This window comes from Cervus elaphus, chromosome 29 (genome assembly GCF_910594005.1).
Source record: "Cervus elaphus chromosome 29, mCerEla1.1, whole genome shotgun sequence".
In the NCBI taxonomy this organism is placed as follows: Eukaryota; Metazoa; Chordata; class Mammalia; order Artiodactyla; family Cervidae; genus Cervus; species Cervus elaphus.
The window spans coordinates 58,728,786-58,740,623 of record NC_057843.1 but is presented as its reverse complement, the minus strand read 5'-3'; the positions used below and the strand labels follow the sequence as shown (position 1 = coordinate 58,740,623).

Sequence of the window (11,838 nt, the reverse complement as noted above, 5' to 3'; positions counted from 1 at the left end):
CCACCTCAGCCCGCTCCAGTCTCTGCTCACAAGCAACCAGGGCCAAGCCATGGCTCCTCAGAAGCTCTCCAAGGGCTCCCTGCTGCCCCTGGGGGGAACTCAGGAATGCTGTCAGGCCCACTAAGGGCCACACGACGCCCTGCATCCTCACTCCCTCCCTCCTCCTGCCTCCCTGGAATCCCTTGACGACACACTCTGCCTCCAGCACTCCTGCAGGCTGTTTCCCCGGCATGGAATGTTCTTCCTACTGATTTTATTCAAAAATTGGACCTTTGCAGTGATTACGCCCGTGCTCCATTCATTTTCTATTCTCCTCACTCCTTACCACTCACCACCAGCCTGAAATATCCTTATTTTTTTTACTTATTGTTTAGCTTCCCTCTATTCTTCATCAGAATGTCAGCTCTAAGAGCAAGGGATTTGTTTTAATAGCAAAAGTTTTGTATTTAGAATTAGCCAGCTGGACTCAGTTTAGACGATCCCAATTTTGTTGGCAATGTCCAAAGCATCACAGTCGGGAGCCCGTCAAACACACGCCTTCTTCTCTCCATCAGGCCTGATCAGGGTGTTGACCTTGGCCACGTCAGTGCCACAGAGCTTCTTCACAGCCTGTTTAATCTGATGCTTAGTGGCCTTGACCTCCACGATGAACACAAGTGTGCTGTTGCCTGTTTTCTTCGTGGCTGACCCTGTGGTGAGGGGAAACTTGATGATGGCAGTGTGGTCAAGCTTGTTTCTCCTGGGGCGCTCCTCTGAGAACATTTGGGCTGCCTCCTAAGCCACAGTGTTCTGGGCCAACGGAAGGTGGGTGACCTCTGGATCGTCTTACTGTGGCTCTGGACACCTTTCAACACCGCTTTCTCAGTCTTCAAGGGCTTTACTTTGCCTTTGGCTTTGGGAGGGGCAGAGGCTTCCTCTTTACCTTCAGCACCAATTTTGTGAAAAGGAGCAAGGGATTTGTTTTGTTCACTGACATATCTCCAGGACGGAGAGCAGTGCCTGGCACATGATACTCAATAAATATTAATCAAATGAATGAATGAACTGCGCGGTGAGACAGCGGGTGGCAGAGATCCTGAGATGTTGGGGGGCTGTCCTCTCTGGGTGGGGGGAATCAGTCTGACCTTACCTCCTATAGGAAGTCTTCTGTCCGGGTTCTAAATGGAAGTCCTGGCTGCAGGGGGCAGCTCTGATCACTCAGTAGGACTGATTTTTCCTTTGGTGCAAACACCACCTCTTCCAGGGAGCCCTCTGAGAAGCCTTCCCAACCCTCAGGGAAAGTTGGTCCCACCCCCTCCTGGCCTGACACTTTCTCCCTTGTGGTCTCTTTGGGGTGTTGGTGTCAGGCTGGGGTCCCTGGCGGGCACCTGAGTCATATCCAGAGAACACCTGGAGGACCCGCTTCAGTTCACGCTTTACAGGGCCTCTCATGAGGCCAAAGTCACACCTTCTCTTCACTCAGGCCTCCCAACAACCCTCTGAGGCAGACATTCTCAGCCCCATCTTACAGAGGAGGAAGCTGCGGTCAGCGGCCACAGACATGACTTACCCAGTCCCACAGCTGTGAAACAGCGGAGTGGAGCCAGCTCCCCGGCCCCAAGGCCGGCTCCACGGCCGTCAGCATGGTGCTCCAAAAGTGTCTGGGGAATGAAAAGCCTGAGTTCTGGGGCTCCTAAGTGAGTGATGAAGATACCATGAACACAGCGTGTACCAGCCCTCTGCTGGTCTGGTCTGTGTGGCCCGTCCTTGCTCAGCTGAGCGTTGAGATGGAGACTCTCCTGGTGTTCTGTGCAGGTAAAGAAAAGACAGTGATTCTCCCTCCCAGGGCCCCAGAGTGGGCAGAGGATGTGAAGAGGTTGTACCATGCCCATCCGTGGTCCTTAGCCTCACCCTGGTGGCAAAGACAAGGCCCGGAAGAGTTGAGCGATGAGCCAGAAATTAGGGACAGAACTGGGAGCAATGACTCTTGACATCAGTTCTATCTTGCTCTCTGAGTCTACCTGCTATGTCTGTAATGCTCGTATCCCTAGGATCCAGACCTCGGTTTCCTCTTTTGTAAAGTGGGAAAACTCTACCTATTTAATAGTATCAAAGATTAAGTGAGGTAACACAGGCAAGAGCCTGGCACAGTGCCCGGCAGAAAGTAAATTCTTAATAATCAGAGCATATAGCTGTCAGCTGGTTCCAAGAGAGGACCCTATGTTGCATTTTCTCCTCCTTCCCTGCCTTACAGGTGGTTCTCGCAGGCTTGCAGCTGCAAACTTGGCAGTAGTTAGAAGAAGACCTATTTCTTTAGGGGAAAAAATATCAATTAAAATAATAGTGCCCCATGGTGGGAATGGTGTGACAAAGCTAGCACAGCGTGGCAGTATTTTGTGAGTGTCTTAAATCTGCAAGGTAAGTATTTTATGAATGTTACATATTAATAAAGTCTCATTTTGTCTGAATTCTCCCACCTTTTAAAATGTATGTCAAGAAACAAGCAACTTCGAAGCTCTGCAGTTAAGTGAGCTGCCAACTGGATTTACAATATGCTACGTAGGGCATTTTTTAAAACAGGTAAACAAATATAAACATCTTCTTTCATCTTTTGTCAGGATTAGTCTCGAATTCAGTGAATTTTGAATTATGCCCCAGCAGGACTAGACCCCTCCTGGAGTAAGGTGCAGAGGTCCTACACATACCACAAGGGCCAGCCCTTTGGAAGTAGCACTTTGATAGAAGCCATCAAGAATGCAAGCCATTCTTGAGCTCTGAAGGGAGCTGCAAGAGCCATTTACATACTTTGACCAGTTACTGAGTCTGAACTTTATCCTAGTGAAGTAATTCCAAAAGAGCAAAGCAAAATGCAAGCACATGAAGATGTTAATTGTCGTGTTGCTTACAGTTGAGGAAAATGGTAACCACCACCTACAACAAGAGGGGAGAGATTCTGTAAATTATGCTGGGGCCCTTGATGGTTCTTTGACCAATAAAAACTATCATTTTGAAGATCATGTGGGACTTCCCTGGTGGTCCAGTAGTTAAGACTCTGCGCTTCCACTGCAGGGGGCACAGGTTCATCCCTGGTTGGAGAACTAAGATCCTACATGCCTCTCTGTGTGGCCAAAGAGTTGAAAAGAAGAAGATTGTGTAACAACGTAGATGGTGTTTACATTCAGGTGTTTCACATCGAAGGAGAAAATGCAAAGCTGAACTGGGACTCTGGTCTCTGACACTGTCAGGGCAATCTTCCTTCCTCGCTGTCTGGTCCTCCCAGCAGCCCTCTGAGGTACATAGAACAGGTCATTAGTTATTCTCTCATAATCCAGGCGAGAAAAGAGAGACCCCAGAGACTCAGATTCTGAACTAGGGCAGCTCCTAACACAGAACCCAGTGCTGCCTCCGAGGAGCATGCCCCAGACTGGGGGCCCAGCAGCAAGCCCCCAGCTCCCGAGTGAGGACCGCGTCAGACAAACCCCAGTTCTCACAGACCCTCCCGTTTCATCCAGGAGGGGTGTCCCCTGGGCAACTGTTTCTGCCTCCTCAGACTGGGATTTCCCCTCTTGGGCAATTTGGAAGAACCCCAGTGCCAGGCCCCATCTTGCTCTGAGCTGGTCTTATAGGAAGCCCCCTCTCTGCACACTTGACCCATGAGATCATGTGGAAAAACCCTTAGAAACTTAATACATACCGCAGGTGCAATTGTTCCTATTATTTAAAACAAGTTGTAATGCGAACGTTTTCCATCATGCAAACATTGCTGGTAATAACATGACAAATGCTCCCCCTCCACGGCCACCTTAGGAAATAAAACCTTACGGGGACACTTGGAGGCTCCTGGGTGCACTGATCCTCCGTCTCTGTCACACAGGTAACCCAAACCACAAAGGGGCGTTGATCTGTAGTGTTAAGCAGTATTGTTTTGCACGCCTTTAAACTTTCAATATGTGGCTTCATGCTGTCTTGCATTCATTCAGCAAATTCACTCAGCAAATATTTACTGGGTGCTTACTGTATATGGGGTACCCTTTCAAACCGTGTCTCTACTCTTGTGTACATTCCCACGGGGTGAGCCAAACAATAAGCAAAACTTATGAATTATAGATAAATTATATGTTAGAATGTGAGAGGTGCAAAGGAGAAAAATAAAGTCAGATAGGTGGGGGGCAGGGGGTGCAATGCTGCAATTTTAAGTAGGATCATATCCTTCTATTTCCTGTTTATTTACTCCATATTATTTTCTTCTTTTTTATGAATGCACCATCTTTATTTGTTTTCTTGGCAATGAACATTTAAGATTTTTTTTGTCATTATAAACAGTATTGCCATAAGCATTCTTATAAATGTCTCTTTGGATACACTCAGAAGAGATTTGGTGGGGGGCATATACCCTAGTATAAATTTGCTGAGCCTAGGGCATCTTTGACGTAACTTAGATGGTACCGGTGACCCCCACAAGCAGCGTGTGCGGGGTCCAGTTACTCTGCCTCTTCTCCAACACTTGATGGTATCAGATTTTTAAAAAATATCTGCCAGTCTGACAAGTATAAAATACCATCTTTGGTTAAACTGAATTTCCCCGATAACTACAAAGGTTGAGCATATTTTCATAAATGTATTCATTATCTGTGTTTTCTTCTCTAATGACTAGGAATTTCATTGACTTTTGTCTATTGATTTTATACCCAGTAATCTTGCAAACTAATAATTGGCCTGTAGACTTTTTTGGGTTTTCTAAATAATCATATCATCTGCAAATACTGACAGTTTCTCTGTCTTTTCAAATGTATGTCATTCATTTATTTTCTTCTTTATTAATTTATTTATAAACTTCTACCACTAAATGTAATTATTTAAGAAAAACAAATTTGTAACTACAAAGTTGAACAAAAAATGTTAGAGTGGGCATCCTTATCTTTTCCTGATTTTAAAGGAAATGTTTCTATTGTTCACACAAGTAATATTTCCTTTGGATGTTTTTCTAGATATCCTTTATCAGGTTAAGGAACTTCTCTTTTATTTCCAATTTGCTTAAAAGTTTATCATTGGTCAGTATATACTTTTATCAAATACCTTCTTCTGTGTCTACTTAGATTATATGCTTTTTTTCTCTAATCTATTAATGCAGTAAATTACCTATATAGATTTTCTAATATTAAGCCACCTTTGTATTCTTGGAACAAACTCAACTTGGTTACTTTACTTTATCTTTTTTATATACAGTTGAATTATTTTGATAATGTTACTTAGGATTATTACATCTAAATGTATGAGTGAAATAGACCTATAATTTTCTTTTTTTATGCTCTACTTGTTTAATTTTTGTATTACGATTACACTGGCCTCAAAAAATGAATTTGGGACTATTCATTATTTTTATATTCCTAGAAGAATTCATGTAAGACTGAGATTGTCTATTCTTGAAATGTTGGTATAGTTCACCTATAAGACCATCTGGGCCTTGAATTTTCTTTATGGGAATATTTTCAATTATTGCTTCAAATTCTTTAATCATTTTAAATGATTTAAGGCTACCCATAACATCTATTTCTTTTCAGCTTTGGTAGGAATTTATTTTACTAAGACTTCAAATTTGTTGGCATAAAGTTGTTGATAGCATTCTCTTATTACATTTTTTCTCAGTAATCTTTTATTGCAAATACAGCCACATGGAAAGATAAAATCTCCAGATATTTGTCTATCTTTATCTTGTTATCTTTTAAACCTGTTTTAACTATAGTTATGTTACTCTTTTCATATATAATATCATTTATTTGTATATTTTCTTTTTTTTCTTTGATCAATCTTCCCAGAGATTTTTGTCTTTTCAAAGAATCAACTCTTACTTTCATTGGTCTTCACCTTCCATTTTTTAAATTCTATTTCATTGATTTCCATTTTGTTTTTTTAAATCTCTTTCCTTATATTGTTTTGGGGTTTACTGTAATTTTTTCCACCTCCTTACACTTGACACTGAGGTCATTAATTTGCCCTGAGGGTATTTGCCCAGCCAGCTGAACTGAGCTAAGCAACAGCTGTTTTGAGAGGACTGTGGGAGGAGGGAGTCAGAAGTGAAAACCAGGTCCCGGGGGGTGCTGGGGAGGAGTCCAGTCGAGACTCTCCGCCGGGAAGCAGGACTCCCTCCGTACCTAACCTTGGTACCACACTGCTTTCTCTCCAAACTATCAATATAGCAAATTGACTAAAACAGAACAACCCACAAAGAGGAGGATAACAGAGGAGTCATCAGCAACAGCATTTTGGTAGTGGGAAAGTAGATGGACTTAAACAGGCCCAAGAAAGCCGTATCCCAGAGATGAAGAAGCAGCCTGATTTATACCATAGAACCATGAAGAGGTCTCAAACCAGGCTCATCAAGTATGTCAGGATTGGGGTTAATATGGGGTGATGTGGACAGAGAAAAGATTCTACATGTCTGCAGAGAAAAAGAAGTTATATACAAAGGACTACGACTCAGAATGGCATTGGATTTTTAAAAAACAGCATCAATGGAAGTCAGAACACAATGGAGTAACAAGTTCAAAATTCTGAAAGAGGGTTTGTGGTTAAACTGATGATAAAAATGAGTAAGCTAAGCCAATGATTAAAACAAGTCAGTTATTACTCCAGGGAAAACAAAATGCTGTGCAGAAAAAGAAAATAACAACATTTTACGCAGCTCATTTGACAATAGATTTACAGCCAGAAAGGGCTTCTCAGGTGGCACAGTGGTAAAGAGCCTGCCTGCCAATGCAGGAGGTTGAGGAGAGGCAGGTTCAATCGCTGGGTCGGGGAGACCCTGTGGAGTAGGAAATGGTAAGCCGTTCCAGTGTTCTTGCCTGGAAAATTCCATGGACAGAGGAGCCGGATGGGCTACAGTTCCTGGGGTCGCAAAGAGTGGGACACAACGGAGAGAATGAGCACACACACATTGCAGTAGGAATGAGGCAAATAATGAACATTGATCTAATCAGAGTGACAGCCATACTGGGAGGCTGATGGCCGGGAGGCGCATGTGGGTGTGTGCCCAGCTGAGTATAGGTATGTTTTGTAGCGGTTGTGTTTAGGGGCAGGGGTTGGTGAGAGAGTTAAATCCTCTCTTCATGATGGGAAATCATTAGATAATGCCCAAACCTGAAAATTCAAGAAGTAGCAATATAAGCATGTTCTTTGTGGAAAATATGGTAAATATCAGAAAGATGGAAATCTGTATCTCTACAACTGAGAAAGACAGGGTAGGGTGGTGATAGGCTAAGGGGTTGAGGGAAAGGGGCTTCAGGGAATTGCTGATTTTCATAAGAAACCACGTAGAATTTTTCAACTTTTAAAATTACATTCATGTTTAACTTTGATAAAAATAAAAACTAAATTTTAAAAATTCCAGAAGTGGGATGGCTGGGTTAACAGGTATGCATATTTTAAGATCTTACTCACAGAGCTAAGTAGTGCACACATTTTACCCTCTTTCAGAAATGAATTAGTCTCTAATTTCTAGTCCTTTGCGAGTACCATTATCGATTTTCAGATCTCTGCCAGTTTGATTTAAAAAAAAAAAAAAGATATCCTATTGTGGTTTTAATTTGCATTTCTTTGACTTCCAAATAGTTTTACATAGTTAACATATTTAACCATTTTTAGTTCTTTTTTTATTCATTTCCTGTTACAGTTCTGTCCATTTTTATCTCGGAGTCTTCATGTTTTTCACCATTGGTTTATAAGGGTTTTAAAATAGTAAGCCTACTAATTCTTGATCTATCACACGTTACAAATATTTCCACCCCCCATGGGTCCTTGTGCTTATAATTTTTTCTTTTTTTTGGCCACAGGGGGCTCAGACAGTAAAGAGTCTAACTGAAATGAAGTAGACTCAGTTTCAACCCCTGGGTAGGGAAGATACCCAGGAGAATGGCATGGCAACCCACTCCAGTGTTCTAGCCTGGAGGATTCCATGGCATGGGGTTACAAAGAGTCAGACATGCCTAAGTGACTAACACTCTCCCTTTCATGTGAGATCTCAGTTCCCCCGACCCCGGGATATTGAACCAGAGCCCCTTGCATTGGAAGCTTGGAGTCTTAACCACTGGACTGCCACGGAAGTCCTTAATTTTCTTTTTTGATGTGAGGGATTTTTAATTTTTATGTAGTTCAGTCTGTCTTTTATGCTTTTTGCCTTGGGATCATGCCTGGAAAACCCTTGCTCATTTATGGGTTTTTACAAATAGAGTATTTCTTATTTTGTCTTGTATTCATAAGCAGTATTTCATCGAGTCTAAGTTTTCACATTTTAAATCTCTGAAACTGGGATGTGTTTACAATCACCAGTGCTGAGGTGGCAGTCATTGCCTGCGTGCCCCTCATCAAAATGTGCAGAAAGTGACCTAACAGTGGAGCAGACTTGAAGGAACGCTTCATCACCACCTGTCTCCTTTTTCTCCAGAGTTCTAGCCTTTAGGTGAGGGGTGGAAGTGACATAGGGGCTTTCCTGCTTGGCCCAAAAACCTTCCATACCACCCCCTCCTCTCTCTGCCGTTGGAAGATCTAGCAGTGGTTCTCGGTGATGGCAGAACCAGAGGCAGAGGCGTTTAGGTCCATGAAAAGCCTAATGGGAGATGCTTGCTGACCAGGGGTCCTCACTGTTATTTGTGTGAATAAGAAATAAACTGTTACTGTGTTAAGCTCTTGAGATTTGGGATTTTGTTTGTTATAGCTGCTAACATTGCTGATATCCAACTGATATCCTTGTCTTAATTCTAACTCAAATGTGAATCCCTCTAGATTAGAGTGTTTTATCATTGAGTATGACGTTGGCTCCTGATTTTAGATAAATGTACTTTATCTGATGCTTTTAAAAAAATATATCAGATCTTGGTATTGGAGTTACTCTAAGTATATAAAATTTTTGGAAATTTTTAAACATTCTTAAACTCTGGAAAAAGTTAAATAGCGTAGGAGTTAATTATGTGAAACTCTGACAAGACTCATCCTGAGAACTGCCTGTAGCAAAGAGCAGAACTTGAATATGCTTTACTTTCTTTTTCTTTTTCAAAATAACTTTTTAAAATTATTTTTTAAAAGCAGTTTTAGATTTACAACAGAATTGGGAGGAAGGTATAGAGATTTCCCACATACCCCCTGCCCCTACACATCCATTAGCAACATCTGCCCTCTAGTATGGTACAGTTTTAACCAAGGATGAAACCTATATTAACATATTTTTATCACCCAAAGTCCACAGTTAACCTTAGGGTTCATCTTAGTATTATACATCACACAGGTTTGGACAAATATATAATGATATTTATCCATCGTTATAATAACACACATCCTAAAAATACTCAGTGTCCCACCTACTTATCTTTCTGTCACTCTCTCCCACCAGCCACTGAAAACCACTGATCTTTTTACTGTCATCATCGTTTTGCCTTTCCTAGAATGTCTTATCACAGGAGTCATATAGTATATAGACTTTTCAGATTGGCTTCTTTCCCCTAGTAATATGCATTTAAGATTCTTGATTCTTTCATGTCCTTGACACCATAAAATTCTTAGTTAGTGAACACAGGCAAAACATCCTCTGACATAAACTGCACCAATATTTTCTTTTTTTTTCCAAGCAAAGCATTTATTGTATGTTTTTATTTCTTTATAGCAGATTGGATTTTTTTTTCATTTATTTTTATTAGTTGGAGGCTAATTACTTCACAACATTGCAGTGGGTTTTGTCATACATTGACATGAATCAGCCATGGATTTACATGTATTTCCCATCCCGATCCCCCCTCCCACCTCCCTCTCCACCCGATTCCTCTGGGTCTTCCCAGTGCACCAGGCCCGAGCACTTGTCTCATGCATCCAACCTGGGCTGGTGATCTGTTTCACTATAGATAATATACATGCTGTTCTCTCGAAACATCCCACCTTTGCCTTCTCCCACAGAGTCTAAAAGTCTGTTCTGTACATCTGTGTCTCTTTTTCTGTTTTGCATATAGGGTTATCATTACCATCTTTCTAAATTCCATATTAATGTGTTAGTATGCTGTAATGTTCTTTGTCTTTCTGGCTTACTTCACTCTGTATAATGGGCTCCAGTTTCATCCATCTCATTAGAACTGATTCAAATGAATTCTTTTTAATGGCTGAGTAATATTCCATGGTGTATATGTACCACAGCTTCCTTATCCATTCGTCTGCTGATGGGCATCTAGGTTGCTTCCATGTCCTGGCTATTATAAACAGTGCTGCGATGAACATTGGGGTGCATGTGTCTCTTTCAGTTCTGGTTTCCTCGGTGTGTATGCCCAGGAGTGGGATTTCTGGGTCATATGGCAGTTCTATTTCCAGTTTTTTAAGAAATCTCCACACTGTTCTCCATAGCGGCTGTACTAGTTTGCATTCCCACCAGCAGTGTAGGAGGGTTCCCTTTTCTCCACACCCTCTCCAGCATTTATTGCTTGTAGACTTTTGGATAGCAGCCATCCTGACTGGCGTGTAATGGTACCTCATTGTGGTTTTGATTTGCATTTCTCTAATAATGAGTGATGTTGAGCACCTTTTCATGTGTTTGTTAGCCATCTGTATGTCTTCTTTGGAGAAATGTCTGTTTAGTTCTTTGGCCCATTTTTTGATTGGGTCATTTATTTTTCTGGAATTGAGCTGCAGGAGTTGCTTGTATATTTTTGAGATTAATCCTTTGTCTGTTTCTTCATTTGCTATTATTTTCTCCCAATCTGAGGGCTGTCTTTTCACCTTACTTATAGTTTCCTTTGTTGAAACTGCACCAATATTTTCTTAGGTCAGTCTCTCTCCTCCGCATTTAAGATCTATTACCTTTCACCAGACAGAACCACTCAAGGGGGTTTTTATCCAGTTCCTTCCACCATTTACCTGTTTTTCAAGGTCCTGCTAAAATGCAGCTCCTCCAAGGAAACTTCCAGCTTCCTAAGTCAGAATCAATTTTGCCCTAGACTTCCCTGATGGTCCAGTGGTTAGGAATCTGCCTGCCAATCAGGGGACACAGGTTTGATCCCTGGTCTGGGAAAATTCCACATGCCTCAGGGTACTAAACCCATGCTCAGCAGCTACTGAAGCCTGTGTGCCACGGCTACTGAGCCCGCAGCCCTGGAGCCCATGTTCTGCAGCAGAAGAAGCCACACAGAAACCAGAGGAGCCCCCGCTCGCTGTAGCTAGAGAAAGCCCATGTACAGCAACAAAGACTCAGAGCAGCCAAAAAAAAAAAAAGAATTGGTTTCCCCTCTCTCTGACCCTACACACTCTCTGTAGCAGGAGGTCTGTCCCTCTCCACATTGCATTTAAATGCCAGTAGAGGCAGTATAAGGTAGTAGAACGTAGTCAGAGCTAGGCTTGAGTCTGAGCCTTACCACTTCCCAGCTGGGACCTTGGACCCCCTTACCCTCATTTAACCTCTCTGAGCATCAGTAGTCTCATCTGTAAAATGGGATAATGGTCATATCTGGGAGATCATACCTCCTAGATCCCAGGTGCCTATTATCCTATTTGATATGTGAATGTGTCCCCTGCCAGCTCCCAAGGGCAGACTCTAGAGTGAGGGTCTTGGAAATCCTAAGAAACGTTGACTCGAAATCCCAAGAGGAAGCCCTGAGAGGCCACCTGCTAGGTTCTGTGCAAATTCCCCTTCTCTGGAGAAGCCCTAGGCTGCTTTCTCACACTCGCGTGTTGCCTGGCTTGGCCTCCAGCCTGAGGAGTGGAAGAAGGCCAGAACAGGGATAAGTGAAAGTGGCTTCTGCTCAAAAAATTAAAAATAGAATCACTATCTGACCCAGCAATCCTATTTCCTGAATGTATACCCAAAAGAGTTGAAAGCAGAGACTTGAGATA

The 11,838-nt window shown here is 42.3% G+C and overlaps 1 pseudogene; it reads right to left on the bottom strand.

Moving 5' to 3' along the window:
* Window positions 1-471: 471 nt before the first annotated feature.
* LOC122685915 lies at window positions 472-1,624 on the bottom strand (annotated as a pseudogene).
* Window positions 1,625-11,838: the final 10,214 nt, after the last annotated feature.